The sequence below is a fragment of the Lissotriton helveticus genome, chromosome 9 (genome assembly GCF_964261635.1).
Source record: "Lissotriton helveticus chromosome 9, aLisHel1.1, whole genome shotgun sequence".
NCBI classification, from domain to species: Eukaryota; Metazoa; Chordata; class Amphibia; order Caudata; family Salamandridae; genus Lissotriton; species Lissotriton helveticus.
In genome coordinates, this window is record NC_136070.1 from 1117744291 (window position 1) to 1117764857 (window position 20567).

General features: G+C 52.4%; 1 protein-coding gene across 6 annotated transcripts in view; it reads left to right on the plus strand.

The window, feature by feature from the left end:
- Positions 1 to 20567, plus strand: part of PTPRG (protein tyrosine phosphatase receptor type G) — a 1220925-nt gene that overhangs the window by 157098 nt on the left and 1043260 nt on the right. The gene's annotated exons all lie outside the window — the stretch shown is intronic.

The following is a 20567-nucleotide window of genomic DNA, read 5'->3' on the forward strand; positions in this document are numbered from 1 at the left end:
GGACTGGAATATCTCAATACATAAAATTAAGAGCTTGCTGTTAATGCTAGGATCTTTGTGTAACATGCAGGTCACAGCTTTAGACTTGGGGTGACCTGTATCATGTAGGCCAATTTCGTACAGCCGACCATATATTCAGGGCGCGCACCACACACCAATGGACCTGTTCTTATATATCCGTCATTGACAAGGCATTCGCTCCTTAACCCCGGAGTTCCCGGCTGAGCCTCCTTCACTTGCTCCGCCACAGCTAATGCTCAAAAACCAGCCGCGGTGCGTCCATTGGGGCGTAGGGGCGTAGCCCCACCAGCTACCATGGACCCGCATCGCGGCCGCCGGCCGCAATCCTAGTATCTGACTTTTAAATACAGCCGCCAGCGGGAATTGCGCAGGGGGGGTGGCCTGCTGCAGCTTGAGTGACAGTCCACACTCAGGCTGCAGCAGACCGTAGTGCGCAGTGACAGTCCCGCTGGGGAACTTACAGTGCGCATGCTTGGGAAAGTTGGCAACTTTCTCAAGCATGCGCACTGTAAGTTCCCCAGCGGGACCCAGGGGTGCTTGTTTGCTGCCACAGCCCGGGTTTCCAAAGGGCGACAGGGCGAGCAGCAAATGTGCCCCTCTAGCCAGCGGAGGATTGCTGGTCCACTGGCAGCATCCATCATTGGATGCCGCGCGTGGTGGGGTGGGACATCCTGTCAAGGAAGAGCTCTGCCTCTGCCTCTGTCGGCGTCTCTTTCGTGTGCTCCAGAGACGCATGGTATATAAACAGGTAAGTTGCCAACTTCACCACCTTCTGCTGCTTCAGCGTATAGTAAATGACAGGTGTTAATATATTTCCTATTTTTAACCTGCCAGGATGACCAAATGTGTGTCGGAATTGTCTGTTACCTTCCTAGACTCTGGCCGATGATTAACACTTCCATTTCATGTCGCCGTATCCTTCAAACCTGGACAGACGAGTGCCATAAAATAGAATGCTCCCCCACCACCACCCCTGGCCAGCACTACATGCAAAGATCACAGAAGGCGCCGAGTGCTCAACGGATTTATCCGCATTTTCGTTGGGCTTTTGCTAACAATAACTCACCCATCAGCATGTAGAAGGTTCTGCATTACTCTGCTGCGAAGATAAAAATTATTTTGGATAAAAATAAAATGGCTACCTGGAGTGTTTTTTGCTTCATAATATATATGATCCATGTTGTGTCCCGATATTTATCTAGAAGCAAAGACATGTCAACAGCATTGAGCATTTAGTGTTTGTAAATTCGAATTCAACAGTTTCGAATAACGGTGCTGGTTCTGTCGCTCACATTGCTGTTGTGGTTTGAACTGTCAGCTCTCTTTTGCACTCAGTGTGGCAGCGCCGGGTTTGTGGCATCATCATGGTTTTCAACCGGGTTGTTTTGCTGTGACCTGTGGTGGTAATGGGGATTTGGGGGGGTGGCCGACCAACGGGAGGCTCGCCCCCCCGGGGAAGTTTGGGGCGCCAGAGGAGGGGGGGGGGGGGAGGGGGAAGTTTGGCCATATGGGTGCGCCGTAGCGGCGCTTTTTGGGCTGGTTGGGCGGTTTGGGCTCCTTTTGGGCTGCCTGGGGACGCGGGGGTATATAGGTGGCCATTTTGTGTCACCGCGCACGTTTGTGGTGCGGTGACACAGCAGTCAGGTCGGGGAAACATTTTGTCCACTAGTGAATTCGCCCGGCGGTTGTTTGGCGGCGGTGCGCGGCTTGTCCGAACCGTGGGAGCGGGCTGAGGAGTGTGCGACGCTCCGGCGGTGTGTGTTGCGGTGGTCCGGGTCGGCGGTAGGGGGCGTGAGGTCGGGGATGGCGGCGACGGACCCGCGTGTTGTGGAGGCACTGAGGCTGTTGGCAGAGGCGGGCCGCATGGACTTAATGCGGCCCGACGTGCAGGTGAGGCCGCCGCGGCGCGCTGCCATCGGCGCCGCGGCAGCTGTGGCGGCGTGCGACCCTCCGAGGTCGCGGGTTGCTCGGCGGGGGGGGAGGGGGGGCGGGGGGGCGGAAGGGGGAGGCCGGGCGGTGGCCAAGGCTCCGGCGAAGGCCGCGGCCAAATCAAAGGGGGGGGCGCGGAAGGCCCGGGAGGCGGGGCGGAAGAGGCCGCTCGTCTTCGTGACCGGTGGGGAAGGGGGGGTGGGGGGAGGGCGGGAGGAGGGGAGTGCAGCGGTGGATGCGCGGCCGGAGGGCCTGGGAGGTGTGGGGGAGGGGGGTGGGGATCGGATGGTTGTGGATGGGGAGGGCGCGAGCGATGGTGGGGGGGGGCGGGGGGGTGACAGTGCGGAGGGGCCTGCGGGGGGGGAGGGCGCTAGTGGCGGTGGGGAGCGCGGGGAGTTGGTGGGGGTGGGGCTGGGGGGGGCTGCTTCGCCGCTGCTCATTGAGGAGACAGATGTGGAGGAGGAGGGGGTGGGGGGTGGGGGGGAGGACACGGAGCTGGACTGGGGTGAGTCATCGGAGGAGGAGGGGGGAGGGGGGGCGAGGGGGCGGTTGGCGCTGGGGCAGGGGGCCCGGGGGGGGGAGAGGGGCCGGGCGGGGGTGAGAGGGCGGGGTGGGTCGGAGGCGCTGGGTGGCGGGAGGGGAGGCGGCGGCTTGACCGGCGAGGGGGGTGGGTCGGGGGGGGCGTTTGGGAGGGGCGGTTTTGAGGGGGGGGCTGGGGGCCGGGAGGGGGGCACAGGCGGGCGGGTGGCGAGTTTTGGGTGGGGTACGGGGGGCAGTGGCGTGGCCTGGGGGGAGGCTGGGGGGGTGGGGCGTGGAAGGGGGGTGGGGCCGAGTTGGGGTTTCGGGGGGTGGGGGGGGTCGGGGGGTTGGGCGGGGGAAGGGGCTTGGGAGTTGGGGGGAGGGAGTGTCCCGGCGCGGCGCGGTGGCCATTCGTCGGGATGGGGGAGGGGTGCGGCGATGGGGTGGGGTTTTGGCGGTGGGGGCAGCGCGTGGGGGGGCGAGGGGGGTGGTTTTTACCCTGGCATGCTGGACTCCACCTTTTTTCCTTGGCAGGAGCTGTTGGTAAGGCGCTCGGGGGAGCAGCATGCGGCTCCCACCCACCGAGTGGATGGGCCGGCTCTGTTTGGTGCGGACGGCCGAGCTCCGACGAGGGACCTGGCTCAGGGACTGGGCGACTGGAGGCGAGACGCGTCTCCGCCGGCCCCTCCCCGATGGGTCTCTACGGCCGCCGGGGTTGGGGGAGTAAGGATGGACACGAATATTTCTGGATTGCCTGCGAGTGTGGTGCCTAGGAGGGGGAGTGTGGACTTGATGGATTTAATGCGGGTGTGTCGTGAGCGGGCGGGTTTGAGCCGGGTGGAACTCCAGTTGGGGGGCCAAAGTGGTGTGGTGCCGGCGGATGGTGAGTCTGAGGAGGAGGGAGAGATTCGGGAAGATGGGGGGGCTGGTAATGGTGTTGGAAGTGTATTTCAGGTGCCAGCACGGCAGGAAGCTCCCAGAGTGACGGCCCCCTCGGCTCAACTGGTTAGGCGGCGGGACCCAGCAAGGACGCCGACCTTGACGCCAGGTAAGACAGGTGACGGCGCGGGGAGCGCTAAGAGGCGTTGTGTGCAGGTGTCCGTGGGGTCTGGGGGCGATGGGGAGGATGGGTGGCGGCTGGTGCGGGGTCGGTATGTGCAGGACGCGGGAGTCGGTACCGACGGCGGGGGGTCGGACGGGGCTGCGCCGGGCGGAGGAAGCGGGGTTGCGGCGGCGGGCGACGCGGCGCCGGGCGGAAAGGAGGCGGCGGGGGGAAGTAAGGAGAGTTGTGTAATCCCGGTGCGGAGGCTTCCGTACATGGGGCTGACCAAGCCGCTGGGGGCGCACCTTTCCGCGGCTACGAAGGAGAAGATTTGGAAGGGGGAATACATCGATATTTTGAAGCTGCTGCATAGGGAGTTGACATCGAAGGAGGGGTCAAAAGAGGAGGAGCAGGAGTTGGCTAGGCGCCCAAGGGTGCCCCTGACGCTGGACAATTGGTCGGCGGCGTTCCTAATTTACGCGAGCGTGTATTGCGAGAAATTCCCGGACAGGTGCGTCGCGCTCTTTAAATACATGGACGTGGTACGACGGGCGCAGGTGACGTACGGCGGGTATGCTTGGTCGCACTACGACGAGGAGTTTCGGGCTCGCTTGGCGGGGGACCCCGAGGCCCAGTGGGGGGAGCTGGATTCTGATTTGTACCAGCAGACGATGGGAGGGGCCAAGTTTGGCCGCACCGTCTACACGGCCAGCGGTTTGCCGCTGGCGTCCCCCCCCTTTTCGGCGCGCCCCACCCGTGGGGGGGTGGGTCAGGGCGCCTCCGGCAGCCAGGCCACAATCGGGGCCTGCTGGGATTTCAACAGGGGTGCCTGCGGGCGGGCGGCGTGCCGTTTCCGGCATGAGTGCTCTTCGTGCGGACGGAACCACCCGGCGCTGCGGTGTTGGGGTTCCGGGGGCCCCCCAGGCCAGCTGCCCCCGCAGGGGGGTGGATTTGCCAGAGGGGGGTCAGGCGGGGGGAGGGGTGGGGGTAGAGGGGGGGGAGCAGGGGCTCTGGGAAAGGGCTCGTACGCCGGTTAGGATCGAGCGGATGGAGCCCTGGTTGGCGGCGTATCCGCGGGCGGAGGATGCTGCGGTGCTGCGCAGGGGTTTTCGGGAGGGTTTTCGGTTGGGGTACGAAGGTCCCCGGATTGCTCGCTGGGCGGAAAACCTAAAATCGGTGAACGCGCACAAGGGCATAGTGCGAGAGAAACTGTTCAAGGAGGTCAGGGAAGGGCGGATGGCGGGCCCCTTCGCGGCGCCGCCGCTGCCAGGTTTGATCGTTTCCCCCATCGGGGTGGTGCCTAAGAAAGAGGAGGGGCAGTTCCGACTGATACAGCACTTGTCTTGGCCGGAGGGGGAGTCGGTCAATGCGTACATTTCGGCGGATTTGGCGTCGGTGACGTATTCGTCGGTGGACGTGGCGCGACGTCTGGTTGCGACGGCGGGGCGGGGTGCGCTGTTGGCGAAATGCGACATCAAGTCGGCTTTCCGACTCCTTCCGGTGCACCCGGCGGATTACCAGCTGCTAGGGATCCAGTTTCAAGGTCAATACTTTGTGGATAAGGCGCTGCCGATGGGGTGTTCCATTTCGTGCGCACTATTTGAACGGTTCAGCTCCTTCATTCAGTGGGTTTTTTCCAGGCGCACAGGCTCGGAGTCAGTGACGCACTATCTGGATGATTTCTTCCTGGTGGGGCGGCCCGGTGCGGCGGATTGTCAGCGGCTGCTGGATGGTTTGGCCGGGTTGATGGGGGAATTTGGGGTTCCCCTGGCGCCAGAGAAGACGTGCGGTCCCAGTACGGTGTTGTCCTTTCTCGGTATCGAGCTCGACTCGGTCGCCATGGAAGCACGCCTGCCAGAAGACAAACGGGTGGCGATGTTGGGTCTGGTGGATGACATGTTGGCGAGGCGGAAGGTGACTGTGCGGGACGTACAGGTGTTGTTGGGTCATTTGAATTTTGCGTGCCGCGTGGTGCGGGCCGGACGGACGTTTTGCCGGCGTTTGGGGCTGGCGTTGTCGGGTTTGCCATTGCCGCATCACCATGTGCGCCTCTCGGCGGGGGTGAAGGAGGACCTGCGCATGTGGCGGGCTTTCTTGGAGCGTTTCAATGGGGTGCCGATGGCGCCGGCGGAGGACTGGGAGTGGGAGGTCACCATGTACTCGGATGCGGCGGGCGTCGGTGGTTTCGGCCTGTACTGGGAGGGAAAATGGTGTGCGGAGCAGTGGCCGGACCATTGGCAGGCGGGGGGGAGGAGCATTGCGTTCCTGGAGTTGTTCCCCTTGGTGGTGGCTGTCACGGTGTGGGCAGGGGCGTTGGCACACAAGAGGGTACTTTTTCGAGTGGACAACATGGCCGTCGTGCAGGTGGTGAACAGGCAGGCGGCTCGGGATCCTCAGGTGCTGAAATTGATGCGGGTGTTTGTCTTGCGGTGCTTGGACAATGACATACTGTTTCAGGCGCGCCACGTTCCCGGTGTGGACAATGACATTGCGGATGCCTTGTCTCGTTCACAGTGGGAGAGGTTCCATGGGCTAGCCACGGCGGCGGAGGAAGTCAGGACGCCGGTGCCGGAAGAACTGTGGTCGGTAGGCGAGGCCGGGTCTTTCAGTTGGTGAGGACGTCTGTGGCTGTGTCGACTTGGAAGGCTTACGAGCTAGCGTGGGAGGAATTTCTGCAGTCAGGTGCGGTTCGGTGTGGGGACAGGTGGCAGCGCGAGGAACAGGTGGTAAGATTCATGTTGGCGCTTATGGACAGGGGCTTGTCGCGGGTGTCAATTGCGGGAAAGTTGTCGGCGGTGGCCTTCATGGGGAAGATGTGGTGGGGTTACCCTCCGTCGGCGGGGGAGTTGGGAACCAGGCTGCTGGAGGGGTGGGCGAGGGAGCGTGGGGCGACAGTGCGGCGGCGCCGTCCCATTTCGGCGGTTTTGCTGGCAGGAGTGATTGGCGCGCTGCCGGAGGTGTGCAGGGATGTGGGCGAGTCGGTGCGTTTCTCTACGTTGATGTCATGGCTTTTCTTTGGGGCGTTTCGAGTGTCGGAGCTGCTGGGTGCAAGGGGGCGGCGGGGGGTGCTGTGGGGAGAGGTGGAGGTGCGGGACCGGGAAGTGGCGGTGTGTTTGAGACGCTCGAAGACTGACCAGCGGGGGGTTGGTACTTGGGTGGTGCTGGGGCCGGGCGACACGGAGGGGGTGTGCCCGGCGGTTTGGGGCAGGAGGTTGATGGCTGAAAGTGGCGTGTCGGAGGGGGAGGTGTTTGGGCGGGGTGGGGGGGGAAGGGTGACGGCGTCGCAAGCGTTGTGGGTCTTGCGGCGGGCGCTGCGGGTCCTGGGGGAGGATCCCCTGGCGTTCGGAACGCATTCTTTTAGGATTGGGGCAGCGACGGAGGCGGCACGGAGGGGTTGGGGTAAGGAAGAGATTCAGAGGCTGGGTAGGTGGAAATCGGACGCTTACAGGACGTATGTGAGGTTGAGGGAGGCGGATGGTGCTTTGTCGCAATGATTCCCGATGTTAATCTATGTGTCTTTGCAGGTGCTGTGGCGGGGCCGGATGTGGCTGTCCTGAATCTGTATATTGTGGGACATTCGTTCGTCAGGCGGGCTGAACGAGCGGAGTGGGACAGACATCAGGCGCTCAATTTGGGATTGGATCCGGGGTTGTATAGATGTCATTGGAGGGGAAAAGGGGGTAGGCGTTGGCATGAGTTATTGCCATTGTTAAACACGTTGGTAAAAGGGGGGGTGTGCCCGGATGTGGTGGTAATTCACCTGGGCGAGAACGACTTGGTGCAGTGCAAGGGTTTGGCGCTGCTCAAGCAGATGAGACAGGACCTGCAGGAAATCGGGAGGCGATGGGCGGGCTGCCATGTCATATGGTCAGAATTTATTCCCAGGCGGGTGTGGAGGGGAGCTGAGCGCCCAGGGGCCATAGACAGGGCTCGAAGGAAGATCAATCGGGAGATGCGCGTTTTCTGCGCCAAGGAAGGGGTGGGGAGGATGGAGCACCCGGAGTTGTGCTATGGTGCTAACTATTTCTTCCTGGAGGATGGGGTCCACCTGTCCAGGTACGGCATGGAGCTGTACATAGTGCAGTTAAAGGAGGCTATAGATGGGGCCCTGGGGGTGGTTCGGTACCCCAGGAGACAGGAGTCCTAGTGGGGGGGTCGAAAGTCGTAAGCGACTTTCGAGTGGCGCTGTCCTAAGGAAATAGGGTGGTTGGCTGGAGGCCTGGGACTGCATGGTAGCGGGGGTTTGGGGTCATGGAGGTCATTAGGGGCATCTAGTAGAGGGGCAGGTTGATGAGCGTATGTTGTTGGATTACTGTTGCAATGTTCGGGTTTGCATTTAGGGGTGGGGGTGGGGGGCTGTTAGGCAGTTGTTATTTAGTGAGCAGTAGTTTTGTGCGGCACAGGCCAAGGGGGATGTTTTATATGTGCACCTGATTCCAATAAAAGCGGCCTTTTTCACACACTTCTGGTGTCTGTGTCCGTGCTTCCCCCCCCCCCCCCTCACCTACTGGTGTGCCCCAATGGGGATTTGGGGGGGTGGCCGACCAACGGGAGGCTCGCCCCCCCGGGGAAGTTTGGGGCGCCAGAGGAGGGGGTGGGGGGGAGGGGGAAGTTTGGCCATATGGGTGCGCCGTAGCGGCGCTTTTTGGGCTGGTTGGGCGGTTTGGGCTCCTTTTGGGCTGCCTGGGGACGCGGGGGTATATAGGTGGCCATTTTGTGTCACCGCGCACGTTTGTGGTGCGGTGACACAGCAGTCAGGTCGGGGAAACATTTTGTCCCACCCTCCCTCCCTTTTTTGCAGGGTTCCTTCGGGTTTTTTGTTTTAGGCCCTCGCTGTTTTCCCCTTGCGGGGTGGGGGGGGGGGGGGGGGTGGTCGAGGATTTGTCCCGAGGGGCTTTTTTGGTTGAGGGTGCACTTTTTAGGTTTGAGGTTGTGTTTTTTGTCGCTGGAACAGGTGCGTTGTGGGGCGCTGTCCTAAGGAAATAGGGTGGTTGGCTGGAGGCCTGGGACTGCATGGTAGCGGGGGTTTGGGGTCATGGAGGTCATTAGGGGCATCTAGTAGAGGGGCAGGTTGATGAGCGTATGTTGTTGGATTACTGTTGCAATGTTCGGGTTTGCATTTAGGGGTGGGGGTGGGGGGCTGTTAGGCAGTTGTTATTTAGTGAGCAGTAGTTTTGTGCGGCACAGGCCAAGGGGGATGTTTTATATGTGCACCTGATTCCAATAAAAGCGGCCTTTTTCACACACTTCTGGTGTCTGTGTCCGTGCTTCCCCCCCCCCCCCCTCACCTACTGGTGTGCCCCAAATGCCATGCCTGGTGCACTGCACTGGCCCAGCGCTGCTCCCTGGGGATGAACCGGAGGCTCTTCCCAGACCTCAGGTTTCTTCGTGTAGTCTTTTTTCTTATCCTCTCCTTCAATATCTGGGGTAAAAACCCACTTGGTAAGATTCTTATTTCACTGCAGTTAAGTTCCATGAGGTTGCGTTTTCTGGTTAGGTAGGGGTGCAGAGGAACTTTACATTTTGCTGAAATTAACTGGAGAACGTGACAAAAAGATGCAGAGTGAATAAATAAGCTAAGGATGTTTGCTCCACTGTTTCGAACTGCCAACTTGTATGGTATTTAGTGGTTTCATTTCATTACCAAATCAACGGTGCTTCAATATTGATTTGAATTCAGATGTTATTGCAATTGACTACTTTGTATGATAAAAAAAACTATAAAGTGTAGTCTTTAGCGCGTCACCGGCATTTACACCGTCGCAGCCTGCACTTGGGCTTTAATGTGCCACCGGCCCTTACACCGTCTCAATCTTTAGGCAGACAGCCCTTCCACCATCACAACCTTCACGCAGTCTTTAACTCGCCACGGCCCTTCCACCATCACAACCTGTACGCAGTGAGTCTTTAACGAGCCACCAGCCCTGCATCGTGACATTCATACATTCTTGAACGCGCCACGAATCCTTGCACCATCACAACCTGCTCTGACAACTTTTGCCCCTTTTGGCCCTTTATATTCACCCTTTCCTTGAGTGGCGGGCACTTCTACACTCAGATAAGTGCGCAGCCGAAGTGCAATGTTGCCTTTTCTTTTAAAAAAATCATTTAAAATGCCTTTTTTGCTGTTGTAAATATACATCGTCGAGATGCTGGAAATGTTTAGTGCTGAGCTGCACCGAAAATAAACAGCCCTGAGCTGCACATGTCACTGTTTAGACCACGGTAACTTGCAGGCACAGCCATGTTGAGAAAGTTGGACGGGAAGGTGCTGCCGCGGACAGCCCCGGATTGACGCATCGTCTTGTCTGGGTATTTGTAGCACTCAATCAAGGGCCAAAGGGCTATCAGGGCAGCTCCGGCTGCGCTTCGAAGCCCGACATTCTGTTGTGAGCAGCGCCAGAAGCTGCTTAGCCCTTCTCGAGACGCGCGGTTTTAGCAGATTTTTATACGCGAACTCTACCAGTAGGTATTGGAACGCATCACACGAGCCCTAGTTACATTGCACAAGGACTGTCTTCCCTCAGAAAAGGATGCGCTGGAAGTGTTCACGTTTAATGCACACTTCAGTGAGTGCGTAGCACTGTAGCAGGAAAGATCCACAAGGACTCACAGAGACACAAGCCACAGACACCTTGACCCCAAGCTCTCCTCCCAGCCCCTGGCATGCTCTGTCCCCTGGAGATAGATGCAGGGCTCGAGTCGGGGTACCACGCGGGTGGACGGCGTCCCCCCACTTATTTTACCGGGTGGACGCCGCCCCCCTGCCAAACAGCTGGACTTCACTCTTTGGCCTCTCTGTGACCAGATTGGATCTCTCCCAGAGAGGCCAAGCGCTTTAAAAGTGATTTCAGAGTAAGCTAACGCAACAGAGAACAGGCAGTGGAATCTGACCCTGTGACCCTAGGGCTGAGAGGTAGCATGAGCCACCGAGCGTGGAACAATCGCATCTAAGGGATGAGCGAGGGGAGGCAATGAGCCCGCTGGTACAAGCCACCTTTCGTGACATCACTTCCGGTTGTGGCGTCACGAAAGGTGACAGCATCCCCCAACTTCTTTTTTTAGAACTTGTGCCCTGGATACACGTCTGCTCCCGCGGGGGCTCCTGGAGACACAAGCTACTGTGACCCCAGAGCTCTCCTCCAGTCCCTGACATGCTGAGCCACCCCGGAGATACCTTTCCCTCAGAGAGAGACACGCGGAAGGTGTTCGCGCTTAATGCACACCCCTTGTGTCCGGCTGCCCTCTGACCTCGCTCCCACAGTGACACAAGCCACACAGGCACCACAGGAGGTTTCCTCCCTGCCCCTTACACGCTCAGCAGCCTCGCGGAAGGATGCACCGAAGGCCTTCGTGTTCAATGTTAGCATCACCACCCGCCGTAGGACGGAACTTATATTAACGAGGAAGACGGAGCAGTCGTGTCATTGTCAACGAACCACAATCACAGCGTTGTCTGGTTACACACAAGGCCTGCAACTGCTGTCTGTCTAACTCCTTATCCTGCTAGTTGTTGCTCCGGTGTTTCAGGCACCTCTCTGCCAGCATGCTCCGGAACCTGTGTCTGTTCAACACCCAGGCGCGCATGCGCACACACCCCACCGTGTCAGGCACCTCTCTGCCAGCGTGTTCCGGTACCTTGCATCCACCTGTGTCTCTGTTCAACACCCACGCGCGCATGCGCACACACCCCACCGTGTGCTCTCCGGGGTGTCCGGCACCTCTCTGCCAGCGTGCTCCGGTACCTTACACACACCTGTGTCTCTGTATAACACCCACGCGCACATGTGCACACACCCCACCGTGTGTCAGGCACCTCTCTGCCAGCGTGTACCGGTACTTCGTGAAAGGCACAGGCGCGGTGGGTCCATTGGGGTGTGATCTTTCGCTCGTGTGATTTTCTCCTGCCCCCTTAGTATTTCATTCGCCCACATGTAAATCCTCCCCACTTTCTTGCCCATACAACTGTCTCCATGTTGCTTCTGCCCCGCCCTAGGATCCATGCGGCTTCACACCTGTTATGCTTAATTCTCCAACTGCACCCTTGCTGTTGCTTCTCCCCATGCGAGTCCTCTGTGTTACTGCTTAAAAAATGATTTTGTGCTACACTTTTTTTATTTACTAATCCAACTTGAGTAGTAAATAAAAAACAGCAAAGCAATTGTGAAACTGACTGGCTTTGTCAATGGGTGTCCTTCTTGCAGTTGTTTCTGGATGTGAAGGCGGGGGGTGTATAGTGCTTTCCTCACCCTCAAGTTCTCGCGCAAGCAGCTACTCAGTTTGTGGTGCATGGGGGTGGGGGGCCTGAGAGGCGTGAGTTTGGTGCTGTGCGTAAGGTTAGGAGGTGCCTCATGCCCGAGTGGTTTGAACCAGCAGTTCTGCTGGAGTTTGAGAGAGGAGCACGGTTGTGTCACACCAGGACATCTTGTGTCCAGCGAGAGAGCCACCCTGTGTCAGGAACAGCCAGGGCTCAGTGGTGACGCAGTGGTAGACAGTGCACAGGGCATGGGTGCCATAGAGTGCAGGAGGGCAGAGAGTCCATCATAGCTCAGTGAAAGTGGGAAACGTCGCAGAGTGGGCGTTTTGATTTGTTCTGCTTTAGAATATGCTGTAGAACCTTGCATGGTCATTCTGTGGTTATACTGAATAAGCAGCTACCTATGTTATGCCATCTATTAATGTAATAACTGCACTTTCACAATTGCTTTATTAACCTTCCTGCTTTCTCAAATTTGCTTGAAAATGCGCAATTTTTCTTCTTTTTTTTCAAAATCACTTTGCGCCCCACCACTTTGAAATGTCACCCACCGCCCCTGTGACAGAAACAAGACACCCAAGCGACTAATATACCGCACAATTCATGAACATAAAGAGGCGCCAGCTACACTAGCCCGCACACGTTGGGGTGAGGAACTCGGCCGTGACCTGTCGAATGAACAATGGGAATATTGCTGCTTGCAGACTGAGCAGGTATCGGCTAGTAGCAGGCTCTGTATCATACATTACAAATTTCTACATAGGTTGTATCATACTCCGGACACATTGCACAGACATGATTTGTGCACTACAGATAGGTGTGAAGATGTAAGGCCCCAGGAGCGGACTTCCTTCACTTGGCTTGGGAATGCCCAAGGATATATGACTACTGGAGACAAGTCTTTGCTGCCCTGAATTTAATGACATTTAACAACAAGGGATGGTGATGGACAGAGTTTCTGAATTAAGCAGAATACTCTCACCCAGTCAAGAGATCAGGGCTAGATCCAACACCGTTTTTTAGCTCACTGCACCATACCGGTTCAGAACCTGGCTATATGCAAATTAGTCTGTTCCTGTCCCAGTGCATGATGGGAACAGGGCAAACCAAACTACCAAGCCAATTCTTACACTGGGAAGGAAACAAGCTTCCGGGGACCGGTTTCTGGCATTTCAGCCGTCGTCGGCCCGGCTTGCTTGAATCCTGATGGTGCAATGAGCAAGGGACTCACATCTGATGCACTGGGCCAGGGACAGACTAATTTGCATATAGCCAGGTTCTGAACTGGGATGGTGCAGTGAGCTAAAAAACGGTGATGGATCAAGCCCTGATCTGTTGACTGGGTAGGAGTGTTCTGATTAACTCCATCACCACCCCCTTTTTGAAACTGAATTTAATGACAAACACCCACATTGAACCTACGCCCCTACTGGCCTTGTTTGGGTTTGTGAAGCCCTTGCCGACGGTGCATCGTAAGGATGTAGCCCTTGCGTTGCTCATGGATAAAAGAAGGGTAGCATGTAGGTGAGGAAGGGGAAGGGCACCAAAATTCAAGGTCTGGTTGGGAGACTTAATTTTTTTGCCAGGAACAACTCAACACATATGCAGAATTGTTACCTAGAACCTCCAGGCTTAAAGATATTTGGGCTCCCCTAACATGTTATTTATTAGCACATCCTACCTAGACTGCCACACCTGAAAGAGCGACGACCGCACCCTGCGAAAGCTTTAAATGACAAAGGGCAGATATATGTATCCACCGCTGTTGAATAATAGCTACCATTGCCGTGTTTGTGCTATACCTGGGATTGGGGTCTCTGCTCGCACATACTTCGAGTGAGGTTCTATTGAATTACACACTGTGTACTGAGTACTGATCACATATCTCCTAGCACGTCATCATGGGAAGAGCTGCACGATGGACCACTGTATTTGTCAATTGATCTTTGCTGTGTATGGGGTTGTTGTCTCACGCCTTGAGATGCAATGGAGTTGTGATATGGAAATGTGTGTAACTATGCTATTACTTTCATAATAAATGTACCATGTGCTGTATTTAGAGAACTCCAATGCTCAATTGTGTTTGAAACAAAACAATAAAAAGAAGTAAAAAAAAAAAATATGCAGGTCACAGCTTTGAATCCTTGCATGGCTATCTCTTCCTTTCTTCTTTCAGATCACTAGACACTTTTACTTGATTTGGATTAGCAGTTTCACAAAACAGTACAAGTGGTGGTGGTGTACCCTACACAATCAATTGTCCTATTAAGAATTCACATTGAAACCATTTAGAACCAAATCACTAACTGAGCCCCGCTAAAGCGCGTCCTTTATTAAAACTAGATAAATGCATAATTATAGGTCACAAGAGGTATTTAAATAATCCTATGAAGGAGTCTTTTGAAGCATGATGTCAAGGAGTTGGCTCTGAGGAACAAATCCTTCAATAAGGGTTTGTTCTAAAAGAAAGCTGTGACAATATGTCTGAAGTAGAAAATCTTTTAGTTATTTATTTACTTGAGTGTCTAAGTCCTGGGTTTCTCATTTCAGTAACATCCGTGCACTTGAAGATGGGTGAACGGATACACCGCTTTCCTGTATGGAGGCAGGTAATCTAGAAATGTAGTTAACTGTCAGACATTCTTCAATCACACAGAGTGCCTGTGGCTGAACGTTTTAATAAAGAGGTTCTCTAGTTTAGAGTTTTGGTCCTTTGTCATTAATGGAACTCATGTTAAATCTTCTCATTTAATGGATAGTACTGTTAAATATTTTAATGTAGAGTAAGATTTGATCAGTTCTCAAACTATGGAGAGTTCAAAGTTGGCATATTGACACATCTGATTACTTGTCCCATCCCAAAGTTAGTCTTGAAACATGCCCATGCCATTTAAAAATTTGCTTCAAAATTAATATTTTTAAGGGAGTACAAAATGAGACTGATGGATTATCCATGTGTTTGAGTGTATTCAACATAATGCACGACTGGTCCTCCTCCTATTCTCATGCTTTCTAACAGATCTATTGAACCCCTCGAGTGCTTTATCTGAATGATTCAGTTGAAATGGAATAATCTGCTGTTATAAACCACAATGTGGGTGTGGATCATTCAGTGTGTTTCCTCTTCAAGACCAACTTTAGTTGGCTCTGATTCAGGAGAGCCCCCTTCCTGCATTCCTGGCGCCAGTCATTTTGAAATTCTGGGAAAGCTTTAATTCACACTTTGGCCTGGTGTAAATAGTGCTTATGGAACCACAAGGTGGATGGTAGGTTGGTGTTAAGTTACACAAACCTCAATGGTGAAGTTGTGTTGGTAAGCCTTTTTCCCAAAACTGTCAATCTCCTAGAGGAAATCACATTCCTGTGATCTGGAAGAGGGAGCTGGTTTGCATTGGTAATTTTAGTCAATTGGTAAAGGGTGTTTTATGTGTAGTTCATTACCTTTTCAGGATGTGGTCTCTGGCCCCCGCCCTACAAAGATGCGATGAGCCCTGAACTTAAGCGATGTTGTTTAAATTTCAACTTGGTGGCAATGCTGAGGACTTTCCAGCCTCAATATTGATCTCTGTTGGGTCTGAGGGCCCAAACCTGACTGTGTACGGCCAAGAAATGTAGAGCTGGCTGGTGGTAGGAACTGAAAGTGTCCTTGCCTATTAACCAGTGTTGGCATTGTGAAAAATCTACCTAATCATTCTAGATGTATTTGTGAGGTTTGTTGAAAAGGGGGTGGACGTGCATTACTTTACTGGCACTTCCAAATTAATCTGAAAAATGCCCATGCTAGTGGGCTTAATTAGTCCTGATCATTTTGTGTTATCAGATACAGTAATGATCTAAGTATAACTAGGCAATTTGCAGCATGTGTTTCCAGATTTGCCTTCGACATTTGTAAGGGCCTTTTTACATGTGTAGGATATTTTGTGGATATTTGAATATCATTTGCTAGTGTCCAATGTTCAAAGCTGACTTCTGTTCTTTAGTAGTTGCCTAATATTTCTTAAATACAAACTGTCTACTTGTGGTGCTCAGGAAATTAATTCCGATGCTCCAGTTTAAGTACCATGTAGAAGTGTCCAGATCCTTTTTTTTCTTTCACAATTTAGTGTAACCTAATCTGTGCTGAGGCTCTGTAGAAAGAAGAGTGTAAAAGATTACAAAATCAAGCACCTAGACTCTATTTCAACCTTAAATCAAACCACATCAACCATATTTGAAAGAAATTGACATTCTCCCAGTGGACCAGTTAAATAAATTCAAGAAGTTGCGTAACCTTCTCAAAGTGGACAGTGGGCTGGATGTGGGGTGATTTACTAGCTTCTTTGCCCTACCCCATTACATTCAGTTATAATTTTAGATCATGAAAGATCAACTTTATCCCTCTTTAGATGCAGCCTCTCGAAATACAGGGGGAAATCTTTAATTGAGGAATTGCAAATTTGGAAGGATTTCTCCCAGCCTGGGATGGAGAGTGGGGGGGCAGGACGCAGCATATTTGCCTTTAAAAGAGTTTTGAAGATGAACCTTTTCAAGACTGTTCAACTGTTCAACTGGTCAGCTCCAGTTTCTTCTCTTACCCTAAAATACGAGAAGGGCTGCTCTAGAATTTGCAACCTCGATATGTCTCCTCTTTGCCTTGCTTGAACCCAACACTTCTTTCACACCATTCATAACCTGTGCAGAAACCTGACTTTTTATTTGTCTAGTAACTGCTGCCATGTGTCTGGAAGGAGACTTATTGGTGCGTTACAAAACCATCACTAAATATTGCGTACCTATACTGGGGACATTACAGTGAATTACTTTTTATCATGCAGTAGATGTTGAAAAAAAATAAATGTAGTTTATAATCTGGCAGGTAGGCAGAAGTGTGTTTTTGCTTTGGTAGCTATACATTCCTTTCAATCTAGTTAGGATTTAGAGACCTGGTTGCAGTTTTGCAGGACTTCCTGCTTTTGTGTGTTGCTCTGTTCACTGTCAATTGAAATATATATAAAATAATGTGTGTATGTACAACAATATGGTTACTATTTTTTTTTATCCTGTGAAATGAAATACGATCTTTACTTCGGAGTGTTAATCACCCTCTGCTTCAAGACTAGCAAAACATTTGTTGCCTGCATGTTCGGTTTCCATGGAACGTTTTCCCAGTTGTGTTTGAGGCGCACATCTGTTAAGTGCTAGCTATGCTGTTAACCTAACCTTTTTATTATGCTCGAGTTCTGAATTTGAAACCCAGCTCTTTGCAGAGCATTACATAAACATTGTTCATGTTACACTCGGCAAACTCTTCCGCTAAGTTAACAAGTAACACTATACAGCGGCTAAACGCTGTCCTTTTAGCTTTTATGGAGAACATGTCTTATTTTAGAGCACAGTAAACAATAATTAGTATCTCTTTCCATTGTAAGTCTTTTTTCACAGTTCACATGTAGACTTCTCACTCCATATCAACCGAGAAATAAATCCTCACTCGCATGAATTGCATCAAAATATAATTGTTCTTGCAGTGGTGTAATATGAAATGATTGGGGCCCCGTGCAGAATGTGGTGAGGGCCCCCTGAGTCTCCCAGGCCTAATAAAAATGCAGAGACCTAGAGATGAGTGTGGGGTGGGGGCTTCCTTGCACCCCTTTCGGTGCAACATGAAGGTCTAAAATGAAAGAATGGCAACAGTTTTCATTGTGAAGACTTGCCTTTCTTCTGTCTCCTCCATAGACTTGACTTTCCTCTGTCTCCTCCATAGACTTGACTTTCCTCTGTCTCCTCCATAGACTTGCCTTTCCTCGGTCTCCTCCATAGACTTGCCTTTCCTCGGTCTCCTCCATAGACTTGCCTTTCCTCTGTCTCCTCCATAGACTTGCCTTTCCTCGGTCTCCTCCATATAATTCAGACAATAGCTGTATATGGAGAAGTTTTAATATGAACCGAACTTAGGCAGAGATTTTACTAACCTTGTCTAACATGTGAACCTGTCTGATCTAGCCTAATTATATTCAGTCCGAGCTTTCCCAACGTATTTGATGTGCCACAGAGAATACTAGACCCGCCTTCATGGCTCATGTGTTACCCTAGCCACTTACTTACGCCCAATGTAGTTGTACAAGCATAACGTGTTACCTCTTGTTTATATTCGCTTCCTTCTCCCCCTCAATCTTCTCACTGGCAGTGCCACTAAAAGGGGAATAAAGACTAAAGGGGTACATTAGATTGAATGATCAAAAATGGGGGTAACCAATTGCAAATCATGAAGAAAAAAACAATCGGTCTCAGAATTGATCCCCTTCGAAATTAGCAACTGACGAGTCACTGTCCACAGCATGATGTGGCCCTGGGGTAAATTTTTTTATATAAAGCGTAGAGCTCCATAGGTATTGATCTACCGTCCCCGTGTGGGGTATGCGGTCTGATTCTTTCGTAAAGGGTATTTGTGAAGTTCTGCAAGCGCAGTACTGCTGCCTCCGAGCAGTTGTTTGGCAGTGGAGAACACACCATAATTGGTGTCTGAAAGACAGTGGTGTTTTGAGTCTCTTGAATGGAGAGCTTTGATTTTCCACTGATGGTAAAGCCTTTATTGTTTTGAAGCCTGGAACGCACACGCAATATTTTCACATTAGCTAGCCATGGGCCATGGCAACCCAGAAATTAGGATCTAGCCAGAGCTGTTCTAGCTAGTCTGAACATTTGCACAGAAAATATGCATTTGCAGACCACATCAGAACTTCAGGAAGTTTTTTGTTCTTGAGCAGGGAGGCTGAGTGCAACACAAAGAAGACTGTAAATGGAGAAATGTGTAACCAGATCTTTTAAGCATAGGTGGCCTCATGGCCTTAGTATCTTGGAGGTCAATATCTGGTGCCTTCTTAGTTGAAGGGCTGAAAGACTTTGATTAAGTGGGCTGCATTTCTCTCACGGAGGAACTGGTGGTCTAAACAAAGAGCAGTAAATTGTAATTTTCCAGTGACTGGGAGCCTTTGTAAAAATCCCTGTAAAGATTCTGGTACATTAGTTCACATGGGATGACAACAGGATAGAGGCTCGATCACAGAAATAAAGGCAAGTTTTGTTGTTTAACTAGTTGAAAGAACCTTTCATTTTTCAACAACAGCATAAGTTTAACACAGGGGTGTAACACAGGCCCCTGCAGCCCCCGCGGTGCGGGGGGGTCCTCACCCTCCAGGGGACCCCGTCAGCACAGCACTTCTGCTGGGGAGCTCTAGATTGAGTCTGGAGGGGGCCCCTTCACGTACCCTGCAGGGGAGCCCCCTCAAGGTTCGTTACGCCACTGGTTTAACTGTGAGGAGTTTATGGTGTGGACTATTTTAATTGCTGTAGAGGCAATACAAACGAAGGGCAATACATCAGAATAGTTCTGTTTTGATCGGAAGATGCTTGCAGGCGTGTTATTCTGCTACACTCCTGCTGTGATTGAGTGGTCCTTATGAACCTGTGCCCTCTTACACTTGTATCTCATGAACAGGATGGACTTGCAACATATTTTTTCACTTGGTCTCCTCCAGTACCTCTTCAATCCCTGACTTGCTCCAAGTAAAGATCAGACCATTTGTCTACCTACCTGTTTACCTCCATCATAACAGGTTGACCCTACTGCATTTTCCATACTGCATTCACCATCGGAGACCAAGACCTAGACTCCTACACACCTGTTAGTGATCCTCGTTTTGCGGACCTGCCAGATAGGACTATCAAAGCAGTTCTGTGTGGAAGTGTCCCCTGAATTGTGATCCCCCATGATCGTTGTACCTGAGGCACTAGTGACCCTCGTGAAATCCTTTGTGAACCTTTATGGTCCAAGTTAGTGTTTTGTACTCGTGCATTCCTTCTGTAGCTCTGAACTGGGCTGGAGTAGACAAATGATTCAGTCCCACCTTCCCTAACAAATGTATGAACCATATACTTTAAAAGTTTTGTCCGTGGTCCCATTTAAAGGCTCTTGTTTTTATTAGCTTCCTTCTCCCCCTCACTGGCAGTGCCACTAAAATGGGAATAAAGACTAAAGGGATACATTAGATTGAATGATCAATCACTGTCCACAGCATGATGTGGCACTGCGGTATATTTTTAATATAAAGCGTAGAGCTCCATAGGTATTAATCTACTGTCCCCGTGTGGGTTATGCGGTCTCTGATTCTTTCGTAAAGGGTATTTGTGAAGTTCTGCAAGTGCAGTACTGCTGCCTCCGAGCAGTTGTTTGGCAGTGGAGAACACACCATAATTGGTGTCTGACAGACAGTGGTGTTTTGAGTCTCTTGGACGGAGAGCTTTGATTTTCCACTGATGGTAAAGCCTTTATTGTTTTGAAGCCTGGAACGCACACGCAATATTTTCACATTAGCTAGCCATGGGCCATGGCAACCCAGAAATTAGGATCTAGCCAGAGCTGTTCTAGCTAGTCTGAACATTTGCACAGAAGATATGCATTTGCAGACCACATCAGAACTTCATGAAGTTTGTTGTTCTTGAGCAGGGAGGCTGAGTGCAACACAAAGAAGATTGTACATGGAGAAATTTGTCACCAGATCTTTTAAGCATAGGTGGCCTCATGGCCCGTAGTATCTTGCAGGTCAATATCTGGTGCCTTCTTAGTTGAAGGGCTGAAAGACTTTAATTAAGTAGGCTGCATTTCTCTCACGGAGGAACTGGTGGTCTAAACAAAGCAGTAAATTGTAATTTCCCATTGATTGGCAACCTTTGTTGTTGCTCCTCGGTGGCCTCATTCAGCAAAACTTGTTGATGCATTGGTCGCCAGGAAGGCTAGCGTCCTAGTAGAGCCGAACTTCT